General features: G+C 44.5%; 1 pseudogene; it reads left to right on the forward strand.

The window, feature by feature from the left end:
- The first annotated feature begins 1122 nt into the window (after nt 1-1122).
- On the forward strand, nt 1123-1240 carry LOC124557066 (annotated as a pseudogene).
- The last annotated feature ends 12266 nt before the right edge of the window (nt 1241-13506 follow it).

Here is a 13506-nt window from a genome sequence, read left to right on the forward strand (position 1 = left end):
TTTTCCATTTTGTTCATTTTGACTGCGACATTAATTAAAATAAACATATATTAACGTCTTTCATTCTGAAAAAAATGGCAATGAACGGGCTAACTCGAAAATTTCTGTAAAATGCTATTTTTTAGTACTAGTTACCATAGAAGTTTCCCTGGTAGGACCCGCAGCAGTCTCTGCCTACGAATTTATAGATCCCAAATATGGCCCTGCATAGAGTCGATAGCTTTACTTTTAGCATCTGCCATCAGCTATTCGTACAGCCACACGATCCAGTCATTTATGTGACCACCGCCTATGTTCGACTTCAACATGCAATACACAACCGGCCAGGTGACCGTGCGGTTCTAGGCGCTACAGTCTGGAACCGCGCGACCGCTACGGTCGCAGGTTCGAATCCTTCCTCGGGCATGGATGTGTGTGATGTCCTTAGGTTAGTTAGGTTGAAGTAGTTCTAAGTTCTATGGGGCTCATGACCTCAGAAGTTAAGTCCCATAGTGCTCAGAGCCATTTGAACCATTTTGCAATACACACTCACGGCCGCAGGGGCAGCACTAGCATTGGTGGACATATAAAGCGTGTGAGGGGACGCGGACGACAGTGCAGTCGTTGTCGCAATGCGAAAATGGAGCGCTGTATCTGACGTCCGGTGTTGTAACTGCGACCGGAACGGTCGCGGGGTTGACGTGACGGAAAGCGCGGCGGGACCCGCGGCCCGCGAACGACAACACAAACGGAAGAGCACGGACACGACCAACGAAGGACGAAACAAACAACAACAAAGACGAAACAACAGAGTCAGAAGAAAACCTAACTAGACAACCACGTCCAATCGTAAACTGAACACGAAAGTAAATACGCTGTCTAAGGCGAGGCGATATGTCCAGAGACGTACGCAAGATTAGATTGACTGGCTGAGCGAGAGGCAGGCGCTTAAATCCATGATCGAGGGCGCCGCTATTGGCCGCTGGGACCACGTGTTCCACTGTGGCGCCCTCACACTAAAAGCGGGCCAGGAGGCGCGCGCCGCCACAGCTTATGGCGCGATGGTGCAGAAACCTCTAGGTGTCTTCGACGTCCATATCGTCTGACGCGGATTCAGATTCCGCGGCGCGCGGTACCAAATCCGGCAACGGCCTTGCCGCAGTGGATACACCGGTTCCCGCCAGATCACCGAAGTTAAGCGCTGTCGGGCGTGGCCGGCACTTGGATGGGTGAGCATCCGGGCGGCCATGCGCTGTTGCCATTTTCGGGGTGCACACAGCCTCGTGATGCCAATTGAGGAGCTACTCGACTGAACAATAGCGGCTTCGGTCAAAGAAAACCATCATAACGATCGGGAGAGCGGTGTCCTGACCACATGTCCTTCCCATCCGCGTCCTCAGCTGAGGATGACACGCCGGTTGGATGGTCCCGATGGGCCACTTCTGGCCTGAAGACGGAGTACTTATCTGACGTCCAACTGGGCATGATAGTAGGCTTTTGGGCCAAAGCTGGAAGCATTTCCGAAACGGCTAAGTCTGTAAACTGTTTGCGTGCCGCCGTGGTTAAAATACGAGGTGCATTCAAGTTCTAAGGCCTCCGATTTTTTTTCTCCAGACTGGAAAGAGATAGAAACATGCGCATTGTTTTAAACTGAGGCTGCGTTCATTGTCAATATGTCCCAGAGATGGCAGCACCGTACGGCAGATGGAATTTTACCGCCAGCGGCGAGAATGAGAACTGTTTTAAATACTTAAAATGGCGACGTTTTCCTTACTTGAACAGCGTGCAATCATTCGTTTTCTGAATTTGCGTGGTGTGAAACCAATTGAAATTCATCGACAGTTGAAGGAGACATGTGGTGATGGAGTTATGGATGTGTCGAAAGTGCGTTCGTGGGTGCGACAGTTTAATGAAGGCAGAACATCGTGTGACAACAAACTGAAACAACCTCGGGCTCGCACAAGCCGGTCTGACGACATCATCGAGAAAGTGGAGAGAATTGTTTTGGGGGATCGCCGAATGACTGTTGAACAGGTCGCCTCCAGAGTTGGCATTTCTGTGGGTTCTGTGCACACAATACTGCATGACGACCTGAAAATGCGAAAAGTGTCATCCAGGTGGGTGCCACGAATGCTGACGGACGACCACATGGCTGCCCGTGTGGCATGTTGCCAAGCAATGTTGACGCGCAACGACAGCAGGAATGGGACTTTCTTTTCGTTGGTTTTGACAATGGATGAGACGTGGATGCCATTTTTCAATCCAGAAACAAAGCGCCAGTCAGCTCAATGGAAGCACACAGATTCACTGCCACCAAAAAAATTTCGGGTAACTGCCAGTGCTGAAAAAATGATGGTGTCCATGTTCTGGGACAGCGAGGGCGTAATCCTTACCCATTGCGCTCCAAAGGGCACTACAGTAACAGGTGCATCCTACGAAAATGTTTTGAAGAACAAATTCCTTCCTGCACTGCAGCAAAAACGTCCGGGAAGGGCTGCGCGTGTACTGTTTCACCAAGACAACGCACCCGCACATCAAGCTAACGTTACGCAACAGTTTCTTCGTGATAACAACTTTGAAGTGATTCCTCATGCTCCCTACTCACCTGACCAGGCTCCTAGTGACTTTTGGCTTTTTCCAACAATGAAAGACATTCTCCGTGGCCGCACATTCATCAGCCGTGCTGCTATTGCCTCAGCGATTTTCCAGTGGTCAAAACAGACTCCTAAAGAAGCCTTCGCCGCTGCCATGGAATCATGGCGTCAGCGTTGTGGAAAATGTGTACCTCTGCAGGGCGATTACGTCGAGAAGTACGCCAGTTTCATCGATTTCGGGTGAGTAGTTAATTAGAAAGAAAATCGGAGGCCTTAGAACTTGAATGCACCTCGTATACTGCGCATAGCAAAGTGGGGACATCAAAAACCGGCGCGGAGGGAACTATGGTGCACAACAGGCCACAGATGACAAGGGTGACCGACGGCTGCGGACGTCTGTACAGGCTAACAGATGTGCAACTGTTGAGCAACCCTACCGCCCTGATGAACCAAGGAGCGACCAACAGTGTCTCCTCAACGACCGTTCAATGTAAATGGCTGTGTATGGGCCTCTGCAGCTGGTGCCTGGTTTGTGCACCCGTGCTGACTGCTGTTCATCGACGACGAAGGCTGCAATTTGTACGTCAGAAGCGCAACTGGACGTCCACAGAGCGGCAACAGGTGGCCTTTTCAGATGAATCGCGTTTTATGCTCCATCGACGTAGAACTTCTAAAAGCAAGTCCTCTGCAACCATCGCCGGAAGGGTCCAGGCCGGAGGAGAGAGCGTTGTGGTATGGGGAACGATTTCGTAACAATCTCGTCGCTCTGGAGGGCACAGCGGATCAACACAAGTATGCATCTATCTTTGAGGGATCATGTCCACCCCTATCTGCAGTTTGTTTTTTTCTCAGCACAATGGCGTCTACCAGCAGGGCGTTGCGGTGTACGAGCGTAGTTTGAAGAGCAACAGGATGAGTTTACCGTACTTCCCTGGCTAACAAACGCCCGGGAATTAAACCCAGTCGAGAATCTATGGGACGTCCTCGATCGGGCTGTTTACGCCACGGATCCTCGGCCAAGAAACCTAGCATCAATGGCCAAGGCACTGGAGTCGGTATGGTTCCACATCCCTGCCGATATCTTCCAGTAGCTCCCTGACTCTCTTCCTGCACATCTCGCAGCGATCCGCGCTGCAAAAGGTCGTTATATACGAGGGTTGGAACTTAAATAGTGGCAACTATTTATTCACAACCGATAAAAAAGAGTTACATGGTTCAAATGGCTCTAAGCACTATGGGACTTAAAATCTGAGGTCATCAGTCCCCTAGACTTAGAACTACTTAAACCTAACTAACCTAAGGACATCACACACATTCATGCCCGAGGCAGGATTCGATCCTGCAACCGTAGCAGCAACGCGGTTCCAGACTGAAGCGCCTAGAACCGCTCAGCCACAACGACCGGCGTAGTTACATGTTTGCACCTGTTACTGTCCTTCAAAGTGGTCACCAGCGTTGTGTAGACCCCGTTGCCAGCGATGTAGAAGGCGTAGTATACCGTTAGCAGAGCCTGTTCTGTTGATGCGAATGGAGCGGTCCACTGCCTGTCGAATCTCTGGAGCAGTTCTGAAGCGAATGTCACGAAGTGATTCCTTCATCTTCGGAATCAGATAAAAGTCAAAAGGACTTAAGTCCGGGGAGTATGGTGGATAGTGCAGAACTTCCCAGTCCCATCGACCGAACAGAGCAGCTACAGCTTGCGCTGTATGCGCCCGCGCAATGTCGTGCAAAATGATGGGTGGGTTGCGCAGAAAGTGTCGCCGCTTTTTTCGCAAAGCCAGTCGCAGGTGATGCTCCAAAAACGAACAGTAATACTGTGCACTGACGGTCTGCCGTGAAGGAACGTAATGCTTTAGGATAACACCATCACAGTGGTACACGAGACTCGCCATAACTTTAGACCGCTCCGTTCGCACCATCAACAGAACAGGCTCTGCTAACGGTATATTACGCCTTCCACATCGCTGGCAACGGGTTCTACACAACGCTGGAAACTACTTTGAAGGACAGTAACAGGTGCAAACATGTAACTCTTTTGTATCGGTTGTGAATAAATAGTTGCAACTATTTAAGTTCCAACGCTCGTACTTTTCATTAATATCTCAAGAAAAAAAGTTACGTAATTTTTCTCTGTTTGTTTGCAGGTACATGTCTACAGTCCTGGTACACACTGAAATCTCCACGCCACAGTAGCACAGCACGTCGCTAGAGGAACCAAATGAAAATGGCGCGACCCATTAACAAAATGGAGTACGTACGATGAGTGGTGTTAAAGTTTTAATTATCCCCTCGAGATGGTAATTAAGAGTCGGTGATTACTCATCTCATGTTGTCGCGTCACTTCAAATCCGTCTGGGCGCACACCGTATTTACCCGATGTGATTGTTTCCAGTGACTGATCACCAACCGTGTAATTCAAGAGCAATGTATCTCTCTCCCTATTTACGGGCTATACGCTACATCCGTTAATGCTGAGTGTCAGCTGCCATTTCCAGCACGAGAAGTCGATCCTCCGCAGACCTCCCTACATTTCATGGCGTTGTGACCTTTTTATATGCAACATAAATTCACGAGCAACTCACAGAGATTCTGACGTTAGTGCGCAGAAAAACAACTAGGTGATAATGTCACAGCAGAGTACCTGGCGATGAAATGACGAAAATCCTCTAAATAACAGTACGTCGGTGGTGGTGGTGGTGGTTAGTGTTTAACGTCCCGTCGACAACGAGGTCATTAGAGACGGAGCGCAAGCTCGGGTTAGGGAAGGATTGGGAAGGAAATCAGCCGTGCCCTTTCAAAGGAACCATCTCGGCATTCGCCTGAAACGATTTAGGGAAATCACGGAAAACCTAAATCAGGATGGCCGGAGACGGGATTTAACCGTCGTCCTCCCGAATGCGAGTCCAGAGTGCTAACCACTGCGCCACCTCGCTCGGTCAGTACGTCGGAAACGCGTCATTGTGGAGGTACGGCCAATCAGTGTTGAGCGTGCAGAAGTGAGTACATTTACATTAACTTGTCCCAGCTAACACCTGCTGTGTTAAAGAGCGCAGTTACTAATTAAATTTGCTGCAAAGAGTGGTTTCTGCTGAACAGTCAAAGCTAGATAGCTTTTGAATTCCTGTCCATGCTGGTTATGTTAGACACGAATTTTCTTCCGTCTCTAATGACCTCGATGTCGACGGGACGTTAAACCTAATCTTCCTTTTTTTGCAAATTTTCCGCTGTGTTTACTGGACAAAGCTTGGCTATTAAGCCAACTACGCTAAAAGTACCGTAAAGCCATTAATCTGTGAATGTAATAAGCTGCACTGCAGTAAAATAGTCGTCATGTGATACTGTAAGGTGTAGTATCATTAATAATGAAATCGGAGGGTTACTTGTTTTAAAATGTTGTTATTCTTTCCTGCCACCAAGTACAGTTGGTTAATAGGTGTAAATTAAGACAATGCTGCAATAGAAAACGGAACTTAAATTTTACATGACTCTGGTTAAACGTTTGAGCGGAGCGAAAACCGGACTCCCTAGATATTACATAATGTATTATTGTCAGATAATTTTTATAGCCAAATGAAGAGTGGGAAATGGACAAATGGAATATCAAATTCGCTAACGTGAGATCTTGTTTTGGAAAATAAAGGTTGTAAGTAATCATGTTAAGTAAGAAAAACTTAATTAGGGATTTGCTACTAGTTATGTAAATGCAGTGTCAAAAAAGTCATCTCCTGTTCGTAAAAAGTTACATTTGTTTATTAATTGTAGATTTCTTTCTTTCACAAAACTTTTTCCAACACGTAGAGGGGTGGGTGCAGCAACCAGTAGCATACGACGAAGGAAGAAACAGTTTTCGTTGCAGCGTTGTAATTATTATTTATTTACCAATGACGCGGTTCGCCTGATTCAGGCATTTTTAGATTGGCTGATATTAGATGATGTTGGGCACATGGGATATCGAGCTTACAAAACGTGTTAGCAGATAATTGCCCTCGTCAAATATTTCCGACCTATGGTTATGTGGAAAATTTCGCTCTGCTCCGACTTTACTGATAGGTTGTTTTCTCCACTCTGCATACAGCGTGCGTAGCCCACGAGATTTGCGGCAGATGACTGTGTATGACTGTGGCACACGTCATGTTGTTATTTGTTCAATTGTATTAACACCTTTATCAAATGACATATTGAAGCTAGAACAATTTCTTTTAGTGGAACAGTATACTTTTCTTACGGCATTCGATGGCTCTTGAAACGATGTTCATTTTACGTTGGAACATTTAGGTGGGTTACCATAAGAACCGTTACTTTTCCCCCCGGAGTTACGAACATAGTTTCTACATCTACATCTACATTTATACTCCGCAAGCCACCCAACGGTGTGTGCTGGAGGGCACTTTACGTGCCACTGTCATTACCTCCCTTTCCTGTTCCAGTCGTGTATGGTTCGCGGGAAGAACGATTGCCGGAAAGCCTCCGTGCGCGCTCGAATCCCTCTAATTTTACATTCGTGATCTCCTCGGGAGGTATAAGTGGGGGGAAGCAATATATTCGATACCTCATCCAGAAACGCACCGTCTCGAAACCTGGACAGCAAGCTACACCGCGATGCAGAGCGCCTCTCTTGCAGAGTCTGTCACTTGAGTTTGCTAAACATCTCCGTAACGATATCACTCTTACCAAATACCCCTGTGACGAAACGCGCCGCTCTTCTTTGGATCTTCTCTATCTCCTCTGTCAACACGACCTGATACGGATCCCACACTGATGAGCAATACTCAAGTATAGGTCGAGCGAGTGTTTTGTAAGCCACTTCCTTTGTTGATGGACTACATTTTCTAAGAACTCTCCCAATGAATCTCAACCTGGCACCCGCCTTACCAACAATTAATTTTATATGATCATTCCACTTCAAATCGTTCCGTACGCATACTCCCAGATATTTTACAGAAGTAGCTGCTACCAGTGTTTGTTCCGCTATCATATAATCATACAATAAAGGATCCTTCTTTCTATGTATTCGCAATACATTACATTTGTCTATGTTAAGGGTCAGTTGCCACTCCCTGCACCAAGTGCCTATCCGCTGCAGATCTTCCTGCATTTCGCTGCAATTTTCTAATGCTGCAACTTCTCTGTATACTACAGCATCATCCGCGAAAAGCCGCATGGAACTTCCGACACTATCTACTATGTCATTTATATATATTGTGAAAAGCAATGGTCCCATAACACTCCCCTGTGGCACACCAGAAGTTACTTTAACGTCTGTAGACGTCTCTCCATTGAGAACAACATGCTGTGTTCTGTTTGCTAAAAACTCTTCAATCCAGCCACACAACTGGTCAGATATTCCGTAGGCTCTTACTTTGTTTATCAGGCGACAGTGCGGAACTGCATCGAACACTTTCCGGAAGTCAAGGAAAATGGCATCTACCTGGGAGCCTGTATCTAATATTTTCTGGGTCTCATGAACAAATAAAGCGAGTTGGGTTTCACACGATCGCTGTTTCCGGAATCCATGTTGATTCCTATAGAGTAGATTCTGGGTTTCCAGAAATGACATGATACGCGAGCAAAATACATGTTCTAAAATTCTACAACAGATCGATGTCAGAGATATAGGCCTATAGTTTTGAGCATCTGCTCGACGACCCTTCTTGAAAACTGGGACTACCTGTGCTATTTTCTAATCATTTGGAACCTTCCGTTCCTCTAGAGACTTGCGGACCACGGCTGTTGGAAGGGGAGCACGTTCTTTCGCGTACTCTGTGTAGAATCGAATTGGTATCCCGTCAGGTCCAGTGGACTTTCCTCTGTTGAGTGATTTCAGTTGCTTTTCTATTCCTTGGACACTTATTTCGATGTCAGCCATTTTTTCGTTCGTGCGATTTAGTTGTTTCCCAGAAAGCTGCAGCAACTAGTTGTAATTTTTTAAGAAGACTATTATTTTTCTGTCAGGTTGCTGCTGCATTTAAATCAATCGTGTACAAATCAACTGTAGTCAATTTCCTATCAATTTCAGTGAAACAGCTAGGAACATTCAAAGTGTTAGGGGTTAATGCAACATGCTGTACGTAATTGGCTGTATGCAGCTGCATGAAATGTATACGCAGTTGCGAATACGAATGACCATCAGCTGTATAAGGGAATGACGATGAAAATTTATGCCAGACCGGGACCCGAACCCAGATTTCCCGCTTTACGCGAGCGGTCGCCTTAACCGCTTTTTTTTGTTGTTGTTTTTTTTCATTTATTCGTTACTGTTCGTTGTGTTTGATAGGGTCGGACGTCACATGACACACGTTCAAGTTCATCGTTGATTCTTTCACTCAAACTCTTTTTTAATTTTATCACAGAGGGCAGCCAGCCTTTTGACCGCACACGATGAGCTACCGTGCCAGCAGCTTTGGCTCTCCAGACACGCCTCACGGCCAGAGGCAAACTTTCAAATGTCGTCGTTCCTGCGTCACAGCCTGTACTCGTACACACATTATGTAATTCCCGTACAGGGGAGGACATTTTAATTGAAAGTCACTGCCTGATACAGGCGGGTAAATACCATATTGCGGTGCCTATGCTGTTAAAAATAACGATGCATTTCTCTTTCGAAGTATGACTGAAAGAACATTGCATCGCTCTTCTCAACAGCACAGGCACTGCAATATCGTATTGTATTCAGATGGGAGTTCTAGTGGCGTAATGTTCGTTTCAGCGAGATGTCCAAAAGAGTACCCATTTTACTGATTGCAGAACTCAGTGTGCTTTCTAAACGACCTACGGACGAGATATAAAGTTGCTGGTGTCACGAAGCAACAAACCAAGAGGAAACACGGTTTATCTTCGCAGCCTCGGCGTATCTTTATGCTGCATATGACGACGCAGCCTGGTGTAAGAGCCTCTCTTGCCGATGTTTACATCGCCGCAGTTGTTCCGGCCGCCTTGCCTCTTAGATACTTTTGTGAAAAATTTCAACGCCAACATTAACAAGCGTAGTAAAACTGAATTGCGTTTTGCAAGAAATGCTGAATACCGTTGAAAAAGAGCACTATTCCATTTACTCGTAAATAAACGTATTTTCCTCAAAATCTCGGTTGATACAAGAGTTAGGGAGGCAAGCACCAAACTAATACAAAGTACTCTTGCAGTAACTCTTATTTCTTTAGTCTGGACTACTTTAATAAACTAATTCCGTAGTAATATACTCTTTTAATAACAGTTGGAAAGCTCATAATATCGAGTCAGCGTAATTTATGCTATAAAGGGTTATCAAAATTTAAAGAAGCTAAGTGCTCTTGTATTAATAATAAGATCGGCCTATTATGAAAAATAAACACGTTATTAGTTTGTGAATCTAGCGTTCAGTCCTTAACCCAGCCATTTGTAGCTACCACCGTCTATTATTGATGAGTGACACGTGTTAACTTAAGAGGCATCTTACGCATCATATACAATTTTTTTTTTATCCGCTTGAGATACGGGCTAACAGCAACGTGGGGGTAGCCAAGGACAATTTAGGGTGAAAAAAAAAGTTCGAAACACATACCAGAAAGTGGAAAAGAGGAGTCTGCTGAAATAATGAAAAAGTATGTACCTACTATTGAATCTTTAAAAAAAAAAAAAAAAAAAAAAAAACACAATGTCTACATGCTAAAACGGAAGAATGATGCTTGGGAAAAAAATGCACGGTTAATAAATGCAAAAGCTCTTACACAGAGATCGCAACAGCAGAATTAAGTAATTTGGAAAGACGTGAAAGCGAAAGCAAGGGAAATAAAAGCCAAATTTAGTTGAGGACAATTCCAAACTGGCAGTGAAGTCGCTGAGACGAAGATAGGCGAATAAGCCAAATGTTTTTTGGTATGGTCCCACAAAATTTTAAGGAGGAAACTGGAGTTAACGGGAACGACACAATAGAAGATAATGTGGTCCTTTCAAGCAACATCGATGCTGAAGGTTTATTACTTTTGAATTCATTATGGGAGTGACAGTGATCAATCTGTTACAAATATTTACTATTAAAATCAGTCTTGATAACGATTTATTTGTTAAGGTGACCGGTTTCGACTAGTGCTGTGGTCATCTTCAGACCATTGAGTAGGAACCTCTTTCTGCTGGAGAATCACTACTGTAGTGATTCTCCAGCAGAAAGAGGTTCCTACTCAATGGTCCGAAGATGACCACAGCAGTGGTCGAAACCGGTCACCTTAATAAATAAATAGTGATCAAGACTGATTTTAATAGTAAATAGATGCTGAAGGTGAGTATCCTATAGTCGTGATCCGCGGATTACGTTCTCTGGTGGGAGCTTTATCAGCAGACGCGCCCTTGAAAAGAGTCAGAGAACACAAAGCTCTAGAGAAGAACAGGGAGTTGTTCGAAAAAGCAGGCGAGTTTCATTCGATAAAAATGCATTTAGTGACAGAGGAATATAACTGAAAACTGTTATTAATTGAGAGACAAAGAGAAATCATGGAAGAAGAGCGTAACCTCAAAATAGGGGTTATGAATAAGTTCAAGAGCGAAATGGAGCAAACTTCAAGTTCCGGTTCTTCCGGCTGTGTGTTCGAGAAATTTAGGTTTTTGTATAGAAATAGGAATATGTTTTATAGCATAACACATATTTTATTTGCTTGATATTCTTTCCAGTGGTGAGGCCTACTATGTTTTTGCTTTCCACAAGATATAATATTTGTGTTCATTATTTCAGCAGCAGTACATTTAATTTTTCTAATTACCACATTCTAAAATTTATTTTTATTAGCAAAATTATAAAACTAGACATCTTATTTTTCTTAGAAATAATGAAAACATTGTTATTTTATAACTTTATGTACTGAAGTAAGAAATAAAATGAAAATGTTGATTCCCTAATTGCAAAACAAAAAGTAAGAGAGAGAGAGAGAGAAAAAGTAAAAAGAGAGAGAAACCAAATTATAAAATTATACATAAATAAAATGGGTCACATTTCACAGCAGTGGCAACGATCCAGTGACACATATTCATTTATGGAGGAAAAGTCATTACATTAACACGTCATTTTACTAGAAAATTAAATTTTAATTAAAATAAATAAATATGATAGACCTTCTGACAGCTTGGCCTGCAACATCGTTTCTGGCTAGGTGTCCTCAATGGTCTAGTGGTAAGGGGTCTGGAACGTTCCAGCGCCCATCCCCGGCCGGCGCTGGAATTTTCAGGCTTCCGAACCCTAGCCTCCACCTCTGCCCTGGCATGTGGCACATGCCGGGAACCCCCGTGGGGTCCGAGTTCAGATCCCACGTGGAGCTCGCTCCTACACTACAGACTACACCTGATTAGCCGGCACGGTAACTCAGCGTGTTCGGTCAGAGGGTTATCTGCCTTCTGTAATAAAAAAACTAAGGTAATGGATCAACAACGAACGGAATCGGGTGTCTTGCGACGTCCGCCACAAGCAGATGCAACGAACGAAAATGAACAAAATCAGGGAAAAAAATACATACTGGTCGATGTGATTCACCTCCATAGCATCAGGGTGAAACATATCCTAAACTTCTTTTTCGAAGATGTGCAAAACTGCAGCAGCCACCGTGACAATCCCACACTTGTTTTGTTTATATCGTATTGTTTTAGTGAGAACTTGGAAACATTTCTTCCATACATCGAATGTACGCTCAATTACACATCTGGTAGCAATATGAGCTCTATTGTAGCGCTTTTCGGCTCCTGTGTGTGGCCGAAATACAGGAGCTATAAAATGGCTGACGAAAGCATATCCACTACCTCCAACAAGTAACTCATCATACTATCCATTTCCAAATTCTGCAGCAACTCTACTATACTCCTAAATGTGTGCATCACGTGTGGAAACCGGCCGATGGCGTACCACGTTCGAAAACCTTCATATTAACATCACAGATGGTTTGGGTACTGATAGAAAAGAAAATCTTGCGATTTCTGTTTTATTCTGCTTGTGCTCCAGGAGGACAAACTATCGGTATACGTACATAATCTGCGGCCCCTATGACATTCGGGAATCCACCATTTGTTCCTTGATATATTTCCTTGGTCCGCAGCTCGTGGTCTTGCGGTAGCGTTCTCGCTTCCCCGGAGGAAGGCAACGGAAAACCACCTCCGCTAGGACCTTGCCTAGGACGACGGTGCGGGTTTCCCGCGTCGTCTCCTACGCTCCTCGGAGTATGGGACCTTATCATCCTCATCATATTTTCTTGGTTCTGAGTCATGGACACATACAGTGGCTTTAATGCACTTAAACTGTTTATCACACTGTTAAAGGCTCTTCCCACCGTAGTACAGTGGATGTTGATGATATCCCCTATTACGATTTGACAAGTACCAGTGCGAAAGATTCTCAGTCATAAAGATGTTGCAGCCTAGGAGACAAAGCAAGGTTCCTGTCATAATCATGCTGCAGTAACGACTCCAGCATACTCTTTGATATCATTGTCGCTGTACATGAGCAATGGATCTGTTCCCTTCATTAAAACCCTCATTCTTGGGGTGTCTACCTCTTTCTCCATCTCCATATATTCTTCGTAGTCCAGGTAATCCATAGAATTCGATATTTAACACGCAGAAACCCAAGATCACATCTTACTCTCTAACTCCACTCATACTACTACTTACGAATAAATGTTTGGTTTATTTCCTCCTTACGTTACTAACGCAATAGCATAGTCTTTGCTGTAAGGATGGGCAATTTTTAAAATATCGATACATACTAAAAAAGATACCATTACTATCGAGACAAAAATATCGACCTGTTATGTATCGATATTTTCGGCCCATCCCTACGCGACAGAAGGGGGAGTGAAACACTTCTGATATGTGCTATGCTCATGAAATATTTCACTTACCATAAACATTTCAAACAACAGAATTCCATTTTCCGTTGAATTCCAGCGCAGTAACGCGTGTGAATTTTGTGCTGAGGCTACGT

The sequence above is a fragment of the Schistocerca americana genome, chromosome X, assembly GCF_021461395.2.
Source record: "Schistocerca americana isolate TAMUIC-IGC-003095 chromosome X, iqSchAmer2.1, whole genome shotgun sequence".
In the NCBI taxonomy this organism is placed as follows: domain Eukaryota; kingdom Metazoa; phylum Arthropoda; class Insecta; order Orthoptera; family Acrididae; genus Schistocerca; species Schistocerca americana.